This window comes from Somniosus microcephalus, chromosome 23 (assembly GCF_052327205.1).
Source record: "Somniosus microcephalus isolate GS21.2 chromosome 23, FLI_Smic_1.0, whole genome shotgun sequence".
Taxonomy (NCBI): domain Eukaryota; kingdom Metazoa; phylum Chordata; class Chondrichthyes; order Squaliformes; family Somniosidae; genus Somniosus; species Somniosus microcephalus.
The window spans coordinates 1,010,984-1,027,020 of record NC_141009.1 but is presented as its reverse complement, the minus strand read 5'-3'; the positions used below and the strand labels follow the sequence as shown (position 1 = coordinate 1,027,020).

General features: G+C 58.4%; 1 pseudogene across 1 annotated transcript in view; it reads right to left on the bottom strand.

The window, feature by feature from the left end:
* Positions 1-6,925: 6,925 nt before the first annotated feature.
* The window catches only part of LOC147101528 (protein spinster-like), a 32,874-nt pseudogene continuing 23,762 nt past the window's right edge, over positions 6,926-16,037 (bottom strand). The window contains exons 9-12 of the transcript XR_015073320.1: positions 14,057-14,250; positions 10,438-10,522; positions 9,341-9,538; positions 6,926-7,089 (exon numbers count right to left, since the gene is read on the bottom strand). The product of XR_015073320.1 is annotated as a protein spinster-like (transcript). The remainder of the gene's footprint in view (positions 7,090-9,340; positions 9,539-10,437; positions 10,523-14,056; positions 14,251-16,037) is intronic.

Genomic DNA, 16,037 nt, shown 5'->3' with positions numbered 1-16,037 from the left:
TGAACTCTGTCTCTCCGCGATCCTGTGAGCCACACAAGGTCGATCAGCTGCTGAGTCTGTCCCTGGATTGGTCCAACACACGCCGAGCAGCCACTCGCGACAGAAGCACCGAAACACGGTTAATATTTTAGACCGAGGCAGAAATGAAACTCAGAATCTGGGCAAGGTGACGAGGAACAATGAGCTTTTACTGAGAGGCTGGCTGTGTCACCCAGGAAATGCCAGAGACACAAAGACAGACAAGTGGGGGAAACCCCGGGGCTCAGACACTGCAGACTGAGACCCCCGGGGCACAGACACTGCAGACTGAGACCCCCGGGGCACAGACACTGCAGACAGAGACCCCCGGGGCACAGACACCGCAGACAGAGACCCCCGGGGCACAGACACCGCAGACAGAGACCCCCGGGGCTCAGACACTGCAGACAGAGACCCCCGGGGCACAGACACCGCAGACAGAGACCCCCGGGGCTCAGAGACTGCAGACAGAGACCCCCGGGGCACAGACACTGCAGACTGAGACCCCCGGGGCACAGACACTGCAGACAGAGACCCCCGGGGCTCAGACACTGCAGACAGAGACCCCCGGGGCTCAGACACTGCAGACAGAGACCCCCGGGGCTCAGACACCGCAGACAGAGACCCCCGGGGCTCAGACACCGCAGACAGAGACCCCCGGGGCTCAGACACTGCAGACTGAGACCCCCGGGGCACAGACACCGCAGACTGAGACCCCCGGGGCACAGACACTGCAGACAGAGATCCCCGGGGCACAGACACCGCAGACTGAGACCCTCGGGGCTCAGACACTGCAGACAGAGACCCCCGGGGCACAGACACCGCAGACTGAGACCCCCGGGGCACAGACACCGCAGACTGAGATCCCCGGGGCACAGACACCGCAGACTGAGACCCCCGGGGCTCAGACACCGCAGACTGAGATCCCCGGGGCACAGACACCGCAGACTGAGACCCCCGGGGCACAGACACTGCAGACAGAGACCCCCGGGGCTCAGACACTGCAGACTGAGACCCCCAGGGCACAGACACCGCAGACTGAGACCCCCGGGGCACAGACACTGCAGACAGAGACCCCCGGGACTCAGACACCGCAGACTGAGACCCCCGGGGCTCAGACACTGCAGACAGAGACCCCCGGGGCACAGACACTGCAGACAGAGACCCCCGGGGCACAAACACTGCAGACAGAGACCCCCGGGGCACAGACACCGCAGACAGAGACCCCCGGGGCACAGACACCGCAGACTGAGACCGCCGGGGCACAGACACTGCAGACAGAGACCCCCGGGGCACAGACACCGCAGACAGAGACCCCCGGGGCACAGACACTGCAGACAGAGACCCCCGGGGCTCAGACACTGCAGAGACCCCCGGGGCACAGACACTGCAGACAGAGACCCCCGGGGCTCAGACACCGCAGACTGAGACCCCCGGGGCTCAGACACTGCAGACAGAGACCCCCGGGGCACAGACACTGCAGACAGAGACCCCCGGGGCACAGACACTGCAGACAGAGACCCCCGGGACTCAGACACCGCAGACTGAGACCCCCGGGGCACAGACACTGCAGACAGAGACCCCCGGGGCTCAGACACCGCAGACTGAGACCCCCGGGGCTCAGACACTGCAGACAGAGACCCCCAGGGCACAGACACTGCAGACAGAGACCCCCGGGGCACAGACACTGCAGACAGAGACTCCCGGGACTCAGACACCGCAGACAGAGATCCCCGGGGCTCAGACACTGCAGACAGAGACCCCCGGGGCACAGACACTGCAGACAGAGACCCCCGGGACTCAGACACCACAGACTGAGACCCCCGGGGCTCAGACACTGCAGACAGAGACCCCCGGGGCACAGACACCGCAGACTGAGACCCCCGGGGCACAGACACCGCAGACTGAGACCCCCGGGGCTCAGACACCGCAGACAGAGACCCCCGGGGCTCAGACACTGCAGACAGAGACCCCCGGGGCACAGACACCGCAGACTGAGACCCCCGGGGCACAGACACCGCAGACAGAGACCCCCAGGGCACAGACACCGCAGACTGAGACCCCCGGGGCTCAGACACTGCAGACAGAGACCCCCGGGGCTCAGACACTGCAGACAGAGACCCCCGGGGCACAGACATTGCAGACTGAGATCCCCGGGGCACAGACACCGCAGACAGAGACCCCCGGGGCACAGACACTGCAGACTGAGACCCCCGGGGCTCAGACACCGCAGACAGAGACCCCCGGGGCACAGACACTGCAGACTGAGACCCCCGGGGCTCAGACACCGCAGACTGAGACCCCCGGGGCACAGACACCGCAGACAGAGACCCCCGGGGCACAGACACCGCAGACAGAGACCCCCGGGGCACAGACACTGCAGACAGAGACCCCCGGGACTCAGACACTGCAGACAGGAGACCCCCGGGGGCTCAGACACTGCAGACAGGAGACCCCCGGGGCTCAGACACTGCAGACAGAGACCCCCGGGGCACAGACACCGCAGACAGAGACCCCCGGGGCTCAGACACTGCAGACAGAGACCCCCGGGGCACAGACACTGCAGACACAGACCCCCGGGGCTCAGACACCGCAGACTGAGACCCCCGGGGCTCAGAGACTGCAGACAGAGACCCCCGGGGCACAGACACTGCAGACAGAGACCCCCGGGGCTCAGACACCGCAGACTGAGACCCCCGGGGCTCAGACACTGCAGACAGAGACCCCCGGGGCTCAGACACCGCAGACAGAGACCCCCGGGGCACAGACACTGCAGACTGCGACCCCCGGGGCACAGACACCGCAGACTGAGACCCCCGGGGCACAGACACTGCAGACAGAGACCTCCGGGGCACAGACACTGCAGACAGGAGACCCCCGGGGCTCAGACACTGCAGACAGAGACCCCCGGGACTCAGACACTGCAGACAGAGACCCCCGGGGCTCAGACACTGCAGACAGAGACCCCCGGGACTCAGACACCGCAGACTGAGACCCCCGGGGCTCAGACACTGCAGACAGAGACCCCCGGGGCACAGACACTGCAGACTGAGACCCCCGGGGCTCAGACACCGCAGACAGAGACCCCCGGGGCTCAGACACCGCAGACTGAGACCCCCGGGGCACAGACACTGCAGACAGGAGACCCCCGGGGCACAGACACTGCAGACAGAGACCCCCGGGGCACAGACACCGCAGACTGAGACCCCCGGGGCACAGACACTGCAGACTGAGATCCCCGGGGCACAGACACTGCAGACAGAGACCCCCGGGGCACAGACGCTGCAGACAGAGACCCCCGGGGCTCAGACACTGCAGACTGAGACCCCCGGGGCACAGACACTGCAGACAGAGACCCCCGGGGCTCAGACACTGCAGACTGAGACCCCCGGGGCACAGACACTGCAGACTGAGACCCCCGGGGCTCAGACACCGCAGACAGAGACCCCCGGGGCTCAGACACCGCAGACAGAGACCCCCGGGGCTCAGACACTGCAGACTGAGACCCCCGGGGCACAGACACCGCAGACAGGAGACCCCCGGGGCTCAGACACCGCAGACAGAGACCCCCGGGGCTCAGACACTGCAGACTGAGACCCCCGGGACACAGACACTGCAGACAGAGACCCCCGGGGCACAGACACTGCAGACAGTGACCCTCGGGGCTCAGACACTGCAGACAGAGACCCCCGGGGCACAGACACTGCAGACAGAGACCCCCGGGGCACAGACACTGCAGACAGGAGACCCCCGGGGCACAGACACTGCAGACTGAGACCCCCGGGGCACAGACACCACAGACAGAGACCTCGGGGCTCAGACACTGCAGACAGAGACCCCCGGGGCACAGACACTGCAGACAGGAGACCCCCGGGGCTCAGACACTGCAGACAGGAGACCCCCGGGGCTCAGACACTGCAGACAGGAGATCCCCGGGGCACAGACACTGCAGACAGGAGACCCCCGGGGCTCAGACACTGCAGACAGAGACCTCGGGGCTCAAACACCGCAGACAGAGACCCCCGGGGCTCAGACACCGCAGACAGGAGACCCCCGGGGCTCAGACACTGCAGACTGAGACCCCCGGGGCACAGACACCGCAGACAGAGACCTCGGGGCTCAGACACTGCAGACAGAGACCCCCGGGGCTCAGACACTGTAGACAGGAGACCCCCGGGGCACAGACACTGCAGACAGGAGACCCCCGGGGCTCAGACACCGCAGACAGAGACCTCGGGGCTCAGACACTGCAGACAGAGACCCCCGGGGCTCAGACACTGCAGACAGAGACCCCCGGGGCACAGACACTGCAGACAGAGACCTCGGGGCTCAGACACTGCAGACAGGAGACCCCCGGGGCTCAGACACTGCAGACAGGAGATCCCCGGGGCTCAGACACTGCAGACAGAGACCCCCGGGGCACAGACACTGCAGACAGGAGACCCCCGGGGCTCAGACACTGCAGACAGGAGACCCCCGGGGCTCAGACACTGCAGACAGGAGATCCCCGGGGCACAGACACTGCAGACAGGAGACCCCCAGGGCTCAGACACTGCAGACAGAGACCTCGGGGCTCAAACACCGCAGACAGAGACCCCCGGGGCTCAGACACCGCAGACAGGAGACCCCCGGGGCTCAGACACTGCAGACTGAGACCCCCGGGGCACAGACACTGCAGGCAGGAGACCCCCGGGGCACAGACACTGCAGACAGGAGACCCCCGGGGCTCAGACACTGCAGACAGAGACCTCGGGGCTCAAACACCGCAGACAGAGACCCCCGGGGCTCAGACACCGCAGACAGGAGACCCCCGGGGCTCAGACACTGCAGACAGAGACCCCCGGGGCACAGACACTGCAGACAGAGACCTCGGGGCTCAGACACTGCAGACAGAGACCCCCGGGGCACAGACACTGCAGACAGGAGACCTCGGGGCTCAGACACTGCAGACAGGAGACCCCCGGGGCTCAGACACCGCAGACAGAGACCTCGGGGCTCAAACACCGCAGACAGAGACCCCCGGGGCACAGACACTGCAGACAGAGACCCCCGGGGCACAGACACTGCAGACAGAGTCCCTCGGGGCTCAGACACTGCAGACAGAGACCCTCGGGGCTCAAACACCAGTAGTGGGGAAAATGCTAGAGTCCATTATAAAAGATGTAATAGCAGAGCACTTGGAAAACAGTGACAGGATCAGACAAAGTCAACATGGATTTACAAAAGGTAAATCGTGCTTGACTAATCTACTGGAATTTTTTGAGGGCTGGTAGAACAGATAAGGGAGAACCAGTGGATGTGGTGTATTTGGACTTTCAAAAGGCTTTCGATAAGGTCCCGCATAAGAGATTAGCGTGTAAAGTTAAGGCACATGGGATTGGGGGCAAGGTACTGACTTGGATAGAGAACTGGTTGGCAGACAGGAAGCAAAGAGTTGGAATAAACAGGTCTTTTTCTGAGTGGCAGGCAGTGACTAGTGGGGTACCGCAGGGATCGGTGCTAGGACCCCAGTTATTCACAATATATATTAATGATCTAGACGAGGGAACTAGATGTAATATCTCCAAGTTTGCAAAGGACACAAAGCTGGGTGGGCGTGTGTGCTGTGAGGAGGATGCAGAGAAACTCCAGTATGATTTGGACAGGTTGGGTGATTGGGCAGATGCATGGCAGATGCAGTATAATGTGGATAAATGTGAGGTTATCCACTTTGGTGGCAAAAACAGGAAGGCAGATTATTACCTGAACGGCAATAGATTGGGACAAGGGGAAGTGCAACGAGACCTGGGTGTCCTTGTGCACCAGTCACTGAAGGTAAGCATGCAGGTGCAGCAGGCGGTTAAGAAAGCAAATGGTACAAGGCGAGAGGATTCGACTACAGGAGCAAGGATGTCTTGCTGCAGTTGTACAGGGCCTTGGTGAGACCACACCTTGAGTATTGTGTGCAGTTTTGGTCGCCTTATCTGAGGTAGGATGTTCTTGCCATGGAGGGAGTGCAGCGAAGATTCACCAGGCTGATACCTGGGATGGCAGGAATGACGTATGAGGAGAGATTGGGTCGATTGGGCTTATACTCGCTGGAGTTTAGAAGAATGAGAGGGGATCTCATTGAAACTTATAAAATTCTAACAGGACTAGACAGACTAGATGCAGGAAGGATGTTCCCGATGGCCGGGGAGTCCAGAACCAGGGGTCACAGTCAAAGGATAAGGGGTAAGCCATTTAGGACAGAAATGAGGAGGAATTTCTTCACCCACAGAGTGGTGAACCTGTGGAATTCTCTACCACAGAAGGCAGTTGAGGCCAATTCATTAAATATATTCAAGAAGGAGTTGGATATATTTCTTAAGGGTAAAGGGATCAAGGGATATGGGGAGAAGGCAGGGACAGGGTACTGAATTTGGATGATCAGCCATGATCTCATTGAATGGCGGAGCAGGCTCGAGGGGCCGAATGGCCTACTCCTGCTCCTATCTTCTATGTTTCTGGACACTGCAGGCAGGAGACCCACCGCTGTTCCAGGAATGAGAGCCGTGTCTGAAACTCGCGAAGTTGGGACCAGAGGGGAGCCGAGAGATTCAGGGGTCCGAGTACAGAAATCACTAAAAGCTGGTGGACAGGAACAAAAAATAATCAAAAAGGCTGATGGAATGTTGGGCTTTTTCTGTCCATCATGTTCCTGTTTTGTACCGCACTCTCTGTTCGTCATGTCTGCTCCAAGTTTCAACCTTACTTTCATGTACAAATAATAAAACCATTTCCAAATCTTGCGTTAATGAATTTACATCTCCCTCAGTAACACTGCACTCTCGCTCTGCAGCACCTCAGTCCAAGCTGGCCGTGCGACAGGCTCCTTCCGCAGACCCCCACAGACAGGGTCTATCGGAGAGCGGACCCTCCCCAGGGGTCACTCCCGCTGAAGGTCTCAGCTGTCTTTCCAAGGCTCCCGCTCACTCGTTGATCCGTGGTCGGACAGACTCTCCGACCCCAGCAGTGGACGCGATTCCTCGTCGGAGACCAGCATCTGATCCCTGCGCAGCACACTGAGGGTCAGCAGGAAGAGCAGGGACGCTGAAACAAGAGACAGCCACTCAAAACCAACACAAGCAGCAACGCAGGGAGATGTGGAGAGTATTTGACAAAAAAGAACAGTGAAAGGGAGCATAACAACATCTTGCATCTGTATAGCACCTTTAACATAGTAAAACATCCCAAGGTGCTTCACAGGAGTGTTATCAGACAAAATTTGACTCTGAGCCACATAAGAGATATTAGGGCAGGCGGCCAAAAGCTCGGTCAAAGAGGTCGGTTTTAAGGAGTGTCTTAAAGGAGGAGAGAGAGGCGGAGAGGTTTAGGGAGGGAATTCCAGAGCTCGGGTCCCAGGCAGCTGAAGGCACGGCCGCCAATGGTGGCGCGATGGAAATCGGGGATGTGGAAGAGGCCAGAATTGGAGAAACGCAGAGATCTCGGGGAGTTGTGGGGCTGGAGGAGGTCACAGAGATAGGGAAGAATTACATCGGATATACGGCACAGAAACAGGCCATTCGGCCCAACCAGTCCATGCCGGTGTTTATGCTCCACTCGAGCCTCCTCCCGTCTTTCCTCATCTAACTCTATCAGCGTAACCCTCTATTCCCATCTCCCTCGTGTGCTTGTCCCGCCTCCCCTTAAATGTATCGATACTATTCGCTTCAACCACTCCCTGTGGTAGCGAGTTCCACATTCTCACCACTCTCTGGGTGAAGAAGTTTCTTCTGAATTCCCTATTGGATTTCTTGGTGACTATCTTATATTGACGGCCTCTAGTTTTGCTCTTCCCCACAAGTGGAAACATTCTCTCTGTATCCACTTTCATAATTTTAAAGACCTCGATTAGATGTAGGGCTGGAGGAGGTTTTGGAGATAGGTTGGGGCAGGCCCATGGGTGTAAATGATGGCCGAGAGGGGGATGGAGAGACCTGGGGCTTCAAACACATGGTGGCTGAAATTCCAAGAATCCTGTTCCGCTGGTGGAATGGAACCCCCATCAGTGCAGGAATAGCCGACAGACCCCGTCCCAAATACCGGCAATGTGGTCATTTAACCGATTGGCCCGGTCTGCTGCAGCCTGTAGGGGCACTGAGGAACACAGGAACAGGAGGAGGCCATTCAGCCCCTCGAGCCTGTTCTGCCATTCAATTCGATCATCCCTGATCTGTACCTTAACTCCATTTACCCGCCTTGGTTCCATAAGAGTCAACCACGATGGTGTGGGACTGGAGTCACCTATAGGCCCGGACCGGGTCAGGACGGCAGGTTTTCTTCCCTAAAGGACATCAGTGAACTCGACAATCCGACAGTTTCATGGTCACTTTTACTGATCCCAGCTTTTTATTTCCAAACAAATTAAAATTCTCAAACTGCCCACGGTGGGATTTAAACTCATGTTCTCTGGATTATTGGGCCAGCAACAGAACCACTGCACTCCCGAGCCCAGAAACTCCCCGGACACACATTCTCACCCTCCCTACTGCACTTTAAGGCGGGTCTCTAGATGGGGCAGGATCCAAGTAGAGTCAGTGGAGAGGAGGAGAGACGGAGAGGGGGAGGAGGGAGGGAGGGAGGAGGGGGAGGAGGGAGGGAGGAGGTGGGGAGAGGAGGAGGGAGTGGGAAGGGAGTGGGGTGGGAGCGAGTAGAGGAGGGAGGGAGAGGGGGAGGAGGAGGAGAAAGAAGGTGGGGAGCGGAGGAGGGAGTGGAGGAGGGAGTAGGGTGGGAGGGGGTAGAGGAGAGATGGAGAGGGGGAGGAGGGAGGGAGGGAGGAGGAGAGAGGATGGGGAGGGGGGAGTGGGGAGGGAGGAGGAGGGGGTGGAGGAGGTGGGGAGCGGAGTAGGGAGTGGGGGGGAGTGGGGGAGAGGGGGAGGAGGAGGTGGGGAGCGGAGGAGGGAGTGGGGAGGGAGTAGGAGGGGGAGGAGGAGGTGGGGAGTGGAGGAGGGAGTGCGGAGGGAGTAGGAGGGGTAGAGGAGGGAGGGAGAGGAGGAGTGGGGTAGAGGGAGGAGGAGAGGGGGAGGGGAGGAGGGAGTGGGGCGGGAGTAGGAGGGGATAGAGGAGGGAGGAAGAGGAGGAATGGGGTAGAGGGAGGAGGGGAGGGGGAGGGGAGGGGGGACTGGGTGGAGGAGGAGAGCAATTCTCAGAGGACGGAGATGTTTGTGGATTTCTACAATCAGTAGCCCCGTGGCCTGGGATCACGGGAGCTCCAAGATGGGCCATTGGTAATAACGGAACCTGACTGTAAATAAATGGATCTCGGAGCACGTTCCTGGAGCATTGTGAGGAGGTGACATACCAGCAATGTACAAGCCTGGGCACAGCACCAGCAGAGCGACCCGCAGACTCCACAGTTTGGTTAGCGGAGTAACCAGCAACGGTGCATTGCCCCCAACGTTGGAAATGATGAAGATGTAGACGGCCACGGCAGGAGTGCGAATCACCGGGGAGACAAGCTCAACAATGATGGTTAACGTGACGCCAATCCCCATTTCACCTGAGGGGCAAAGAGAGAGAGAAGGTCAATCACAGAAAAAACTAACCTCACCGGGCAAAGGCTCACATCAAGAATCTCACCACGAACAGAATCTCACCATAAACAGAGAATCTCACCACACACAGAATCTCACCATGAACAGAGAATCTCACCACACACAGAATCTCACCACACACAGAATCTCACCACGAACAGAGAATCTCACCACGGACAGAATCTCACCACGAACAGAATCTCACCACACACAGAATCTCACCACGAACAGAGAATCTCACCATGAACAGAATCTCACCACGAACAGAATCTCACCACACACAGAATCTCACCACGAACAGAATCTCACCATACACAGAATCTCACCACGAACAGAGAATCTCACCACAGACCGAATCTCACCACGAACAGAGCATCTCACCACGAACAGAATCTCACCACGAACAGAGAATCTCACCACAAACCGAATCTCACCACGAACAGAATCTCACCATGAACAGAATCTCACCACACACAGAATCTCACCACGAACAGAATCTCACCACACACAGAATCTCACCACGAACAGAGAATCTCACCACAGACCGAATCTCACCACGAACAGAGCATCTCACCACGAACAGAATCTCACCACGAACAGAGAATCTCACCACAAACCGAATCTCACCACGAACAGAATCTCACCATGAACAGAGAATCTCACCACAGACCAAATCTCACCACGAACAGAATCTCACCATGAACAGAGAATCTCACCACGCGCACGTGGCTCCCTGACCTTCACCCCGGACACACCGCCCCCTGATCCCCGCACCACATGTCTGACACGTTCATCCTATGTCTCTGTGGAAAGTTAATCTTGGTTGCAAACACGGGCAGCGAGTTAATACGGAGGGGGCACTCACCGAATATATTGGCGGGGATTAAGGAGAGGAAACAGTAGGGAGGATTCAGCCAGAGAGCCCCGGCCACGAATGGAGCAGCTGCCACCTGTGGGAAAGAGGCACCATGAGACACAGACACCCAGACCCAGACACCCTGACACCCAGACACAGACACCCAGACACAGACACCCAGACACAGACACCCAGACCCAGACACCCTGACACCCAGACACAGACACCCAGACACAGACACCCAGACACAGACACCCAGACACAGACACCCTGACACCCAGACACAGACACCCAGACACAGACACCCAGACACAGACACCCAGACACAGACACCCAGACACCCTGACACCCAGACACAGACACCCAGACACAGACACCCTGACACCCAGACACAGACACCCAGACACCCAGACACAGACACCCAGACACAGACACCCTGACACCCAGACACAGACACCCAGACACAGACACCCAGACACAGACACCCAGACACCCAGACCCAGACACCCAGACACAGACACCCAGACACAGACACCCAGGCACAGACACCCAGACACCCTGACACCCAGACACAGACACCCAGACAGACACCCTGACACACAGACACCCAGACACAGACACCCAGACACAGACACCCAGACACCCAGACACAGACACCCAGACACAGACACCCTGACACCCAGACACAGACACACAGACACCCAGACACAGACACCCAGACCCAGACACCCAGACCCAGACACCCAGACACAGACACCCAGACACAGACACCCAGACACCGACACCCAGACACAGACACCCAGACACAGACACCCAGACACAGACACCCTGAGACACAGACACCCAGACACAGACACCCAGACACAGACACCCTGACACAGACACAGACACCATGAGACACAGACACCCAGACATAGGCACTGACACCATGAGACATAGACACCCAGACACAGACACCCAGACACAGACACAGACACCCAGAGACACAGACACCCAGACACAGACACCCAGACACAGACACAGACACCATGAGACAGACACCCAGACACAGACACCTAGACACAGACACAGACACCCTGAGACACAGACACCCAGACACAGACACCCTGACACAGACACCCTGACACAGACACCCTGACACAGACACCCAGACACAGACACCCAGACACAGACACCGAGACACAGACACCCAGACACAGACACCCAGACACAGACACCATGAGACACAGACACCCAGACACAGACACCCTGAGACACAGACACCCTGACACAGACACCCAGACACAGACACCATGGGACAGACAGCAGCAGCGGGACCAGCGCTGAACCTTCTTCGCCCTGAACCACAGCCTCAAACTCACCAAGTAAACATAGACAAATCGCCGCTTGCTTTTAATCATTTCCCCATAAGCTCGCTCCTCTCCTGACAATACAGAGTCACATGGGGGAGGAGGATGGGGACAGGTTCCATTAAGCACCTCTCGCCTCCACCCCCTCACCCACCAGACGCCTACACAAGTTGGCCATTTATCATGTATTGGCTATTCAACCGTGGGAGGGCGAGGTCGGAGCCAAGCCCAATCCGTTCATCACCTGAGACCCCAACCCGGGCTATGGGGGTTTCTGGATCACTCCATCCCGCTAACAGTACTGCCCCTCCGACAGTGCGGCGCTCCCTCAGTACTGCCCCTCTGACAGTGTGGCGCTCCCTCAGTACTGCCCCTCCGAAGGTGCGGCGCTCCCCCAGTGCTGCCCCTTCGAGAGTGCGGCGCTCCCTCAGTACTGCCCCTCCGACAGTGCAGCACTCCCTCAGTACTGCCCCTCCGACAGTGCGGCGCTCCCTCAGTACTGCCCCTCCGACAGTGCAGTGCTCCCTCAGTACTGCCCCTCCGACAGCGCAGCACCCCCTCAGTACTGCCCCTCCGACAGTGCGGCACACCCTCAATACTGCCCCTCCGGCAGTGCGGCGCTCCATCAGTACTGTCCCTCCGACAGTGCGGGGCTCCCTCAGTACTGCCCCTCCAACAGTGCGGCACTCCCTCAGTACTGCCCCTCCGACAGTGCAGCGCTCCCTCAGTACTGCCCCTCCGACAGTGCGGCACTCCCTCAATACTGCCCCTCCGACAGTGCAGCGCTCCCCCAGTACTGCCCCTCTGACAGTGCAGCACTCCCTCCGTACTGCCCTTCCGACAGTGCGGCGCTCCCTCAGTACTGCCCCTCCAACAGTGTGGCACTCCCTCAGTACTGCCCCTCCGACAGTGCGGCACTCCCTCAGTACTGCCCCTCCGACAGTGCAGCGCTCCCTCAGTACTGCCCCTCCGACAGTGCAGTGCTCCCTCAGTACAGCCCCTCCGACAGTGCAGCACTCCCTCAGTACTGCCCTTCCGACAGTGCAGCGCTCCCTCAGTACTGCCCCTCCAACAGTGCAGCGCTCCCTCAGTACTGCCCCTCTGACAGTGCAACACTCCCTCAGTACTGCCCCTCCGACAGTGCAGCACTCCCTCAGTACTGCCCCTCTGACAGTGCAGCGCTCCCTCAGTACTGCCCCTCCGACAGTGCAGCACTCCCTCAGTACTGCCCCTCCGACAGTGCAGCGCTCCCTTACTACTGCCCCTCCGACAGTGCAGCACTCCCTCAGTACTGCCCCTCCAACAGTGCAGCACTGCCTCAGTACTGCCCTTCTGACATTGCGGCGCTCCCTCAGTACTGCCCCTCTGACAGTGTGGCACTCCCTCAGTACTGCCCCTCCGACAGTGCGGCACTCCCTCAGTACTGTCCCTCCGACAGGGCAGCGCTCCCTCAGTACTGTCCCTCCGACAGGGCAGCGCTCCCTCAGTACTGTCCCTCCGACAGTGCAGCACTCCCTCTGTACTGTCCCTCCAACAGGGCAGCGCTCCCTCAGTACTGTCCCTCCGACAGGGCAGCGCTCCCTCAGTACTGTCCCTCCGACAGAGCAGCGCTCCCTCAGTACTGTCCCTCCGACAGGGCAGCGCTCCCTCAGTACTGTCCCTCCGACAGGGCAGCGCTCCCTCAGTACTGTCCCTCCGACAGGGCAGCGCTCTCTCAGTACTGTCCCTCCGACAGGGCAGCGCTCCCTTAGTACTGTCCCTCCAACAGGGCAGCGCTCCCTCAGCACTGTCCCTCCGACAGGGCAGCGCTCCCTCAGTACTGTTCCTCCGACAGGGCAGCGCTCCCTCAGTACTGTCCCTCCGACAGGGCAGCACTCCCTCAGTACTGTCCCTCCGACAGTGCAGCACTCCCTCTGTACTGTCCCTCCGACAGGGCAGCGCTCCCTCAGTACTGCCCCTCCGACAGTGCGGCACTCCCTCAGTACTGCCCCTCCGACAGTGCGGCACTCCCTCAGTACTGCCCCTCCGACAGGGCAGTGTTCTGTCAGTACCGCACTGGGGAGTGTCGCCCTAGATTTTGTGTTCAAGTCTCTGGAGTGGGGCTGGAGTCCACCACCTTGTGACTCGGAGCCGAGAGTGCTGCTCATCGAGCCACAGCTGACAATGATATAACACACGGGCTGGCATTTAGTCAACTGAACTCTGTGCCGGAACTTTCTGTGGGTTGACAGCTGTAAGACTCGGGAAGCGAGTGAGATCGTGGTCACAGAACCACTCACCTGGCTGAAGACCAAGACCCAGACCCGTGCGTACAATCCGCACCTTTTCACCAAATGGTCCGAAATATACCCTCCAGAGACAGCTCCGAGACAGCCCCCGACCAGCGGTATCCACGACAACCAGCGGCCCACGTCCACACCGCTATAGTACAGATTGAAATACACCTGGGTGTTGTAGGCCCAAACATAGCCTCCTGAAATCAGCAAAACGCAGTCCGTCACTTCAATACCAAGTGTTGCTGAAACCAACACTGCCGCAGCTGTGAATGGCTGTTAGCAGCGCTCAGACTGACCCTCACATTTCCCTCAATTCATTCTCGGGATGTTCCCGGGATCTATTGCCCTGAACGGCTTCAGAGGGCAGTTAAGATTCAACCAGGTTGGTGTGGGACTGGAGTCACGTATAGGCCCGGACCGGGTAAGGACGGCAGGTTTCCTTCCCTGAAGGACATGAGTGAACTCGACAATCCGACAGTTTCATGGTCACTTTTACTCACACCAGCTTTTTATTTCCAGATTTTTAATTCAAACTCTCAAACGGGCCTCGGTGGGATTGGAACTCCCAATCTCTGGATTATTAGTCCAGTAACAGAACTCTACAATCCCGAGCCGAATGCAATGGGCTCAACTGCAACCCACGTGGACCAGTGGACAGTCTCCGCGTGGAATGTTTTGGGGAGCGCTCCACGTTCCTGGACCCCATCTCATCACCTCCCTCGATGCCACTGTGCACCCAGGCACCACAGACTGTCAGACTCTTCCTGCAAAAGGTTTTGTGTGGGGACATTGGATCACCAGCAGATGGAGACACCGCCCTGTGGGAAAGGCTGTGCGAGACAGTCCCAGCAAGCACCAAACAGCAAAAATAACAACACGTCAGAGTAAATAAAAAGTAATCTATCAAAGGTGCAAATGCTCAGTCAGGAAATGATCCAGGTGGGAGCACTTCCTCACATGGGAGTGTTTGATGGGACAGTGTAGAGGGAGCTTTACTCTGTATCTAACCCGTGCTGTACCTGCCCTGGGAGTGTTTGATGGGACAGTGTAGAGGGAGCTTTACTCTGCATCTAACCCGTGCTGTACCTGCCCTGGGAGTGTTTGATGGGATAGTGTAGAGGGAGCTTTACTCTGCATCTAACCCGTGCTGTACCTGCCCTGGGAGTGTTTGATGGGACAGTGTAGAGGGAGCTTTACTCTGTATCTAACCCGTGCTGTACCTGCCCTGGGAGTGTTTGATGGGACAGTGTAGAGGGAGCTTTACTCTGTATCTAACCCGTGCTGCACCTGCCCTGGGAGTGTTTGATGGGACAGTGTAGAGGGAGCTTTACTCTGTATCTAACCCGTGCTGTACCTGCCCTGGGAGTGTTTGATGGGACAGTGTAGAGGGAGCTTTACTCTGTATCTAACCTGTGCTGTACCTGCCCTGGGAGTGTTTGATGGGACAGTGTAGAGGGAGCTTTACTCTGTATCTAACCCGTGCTGTACCTGCCCTGGGAGTGTTTGATGGGACAGTGTAGAGGGGGCTTTACTCTGTATCTAACCCGTGCTGTACCTGCCCTGGGAGTGTTTGATGGGACAGTGTAGAGGGAGCTTTACTCTGTATCTAACCCGTGCTGCACCTGTCCTGGGAGTGTTTGATGGGACAGTGTAGAGGGAGCTTTACTCTGTATCTAACCTGTGCTGTACCTGCCCTGGGAGTGTTTGATGGGACAGTGTAGAGGGAGCTTTACTCTGTATCTAACCTGTGCTGTACCTGCCCTGGGAGTGTTTGATGGGACAGTGTAGAGGGAGCTTTACTCTGTATCTAACCGGTGCTGTACCTGCCCTGGGAGTGTTTGATGGGACAGTGTAGAGGGAGCTTTACTCTGTATCTAACCGGTGCTGTACCTGCCCTGGGAGTGTTTGATGGGACAGTGTAGAGGGAGCTTTGCTCTGTATCTAACCCGTGCTGTACCTGCCCTGGGAGTGTTTGATGGGACAG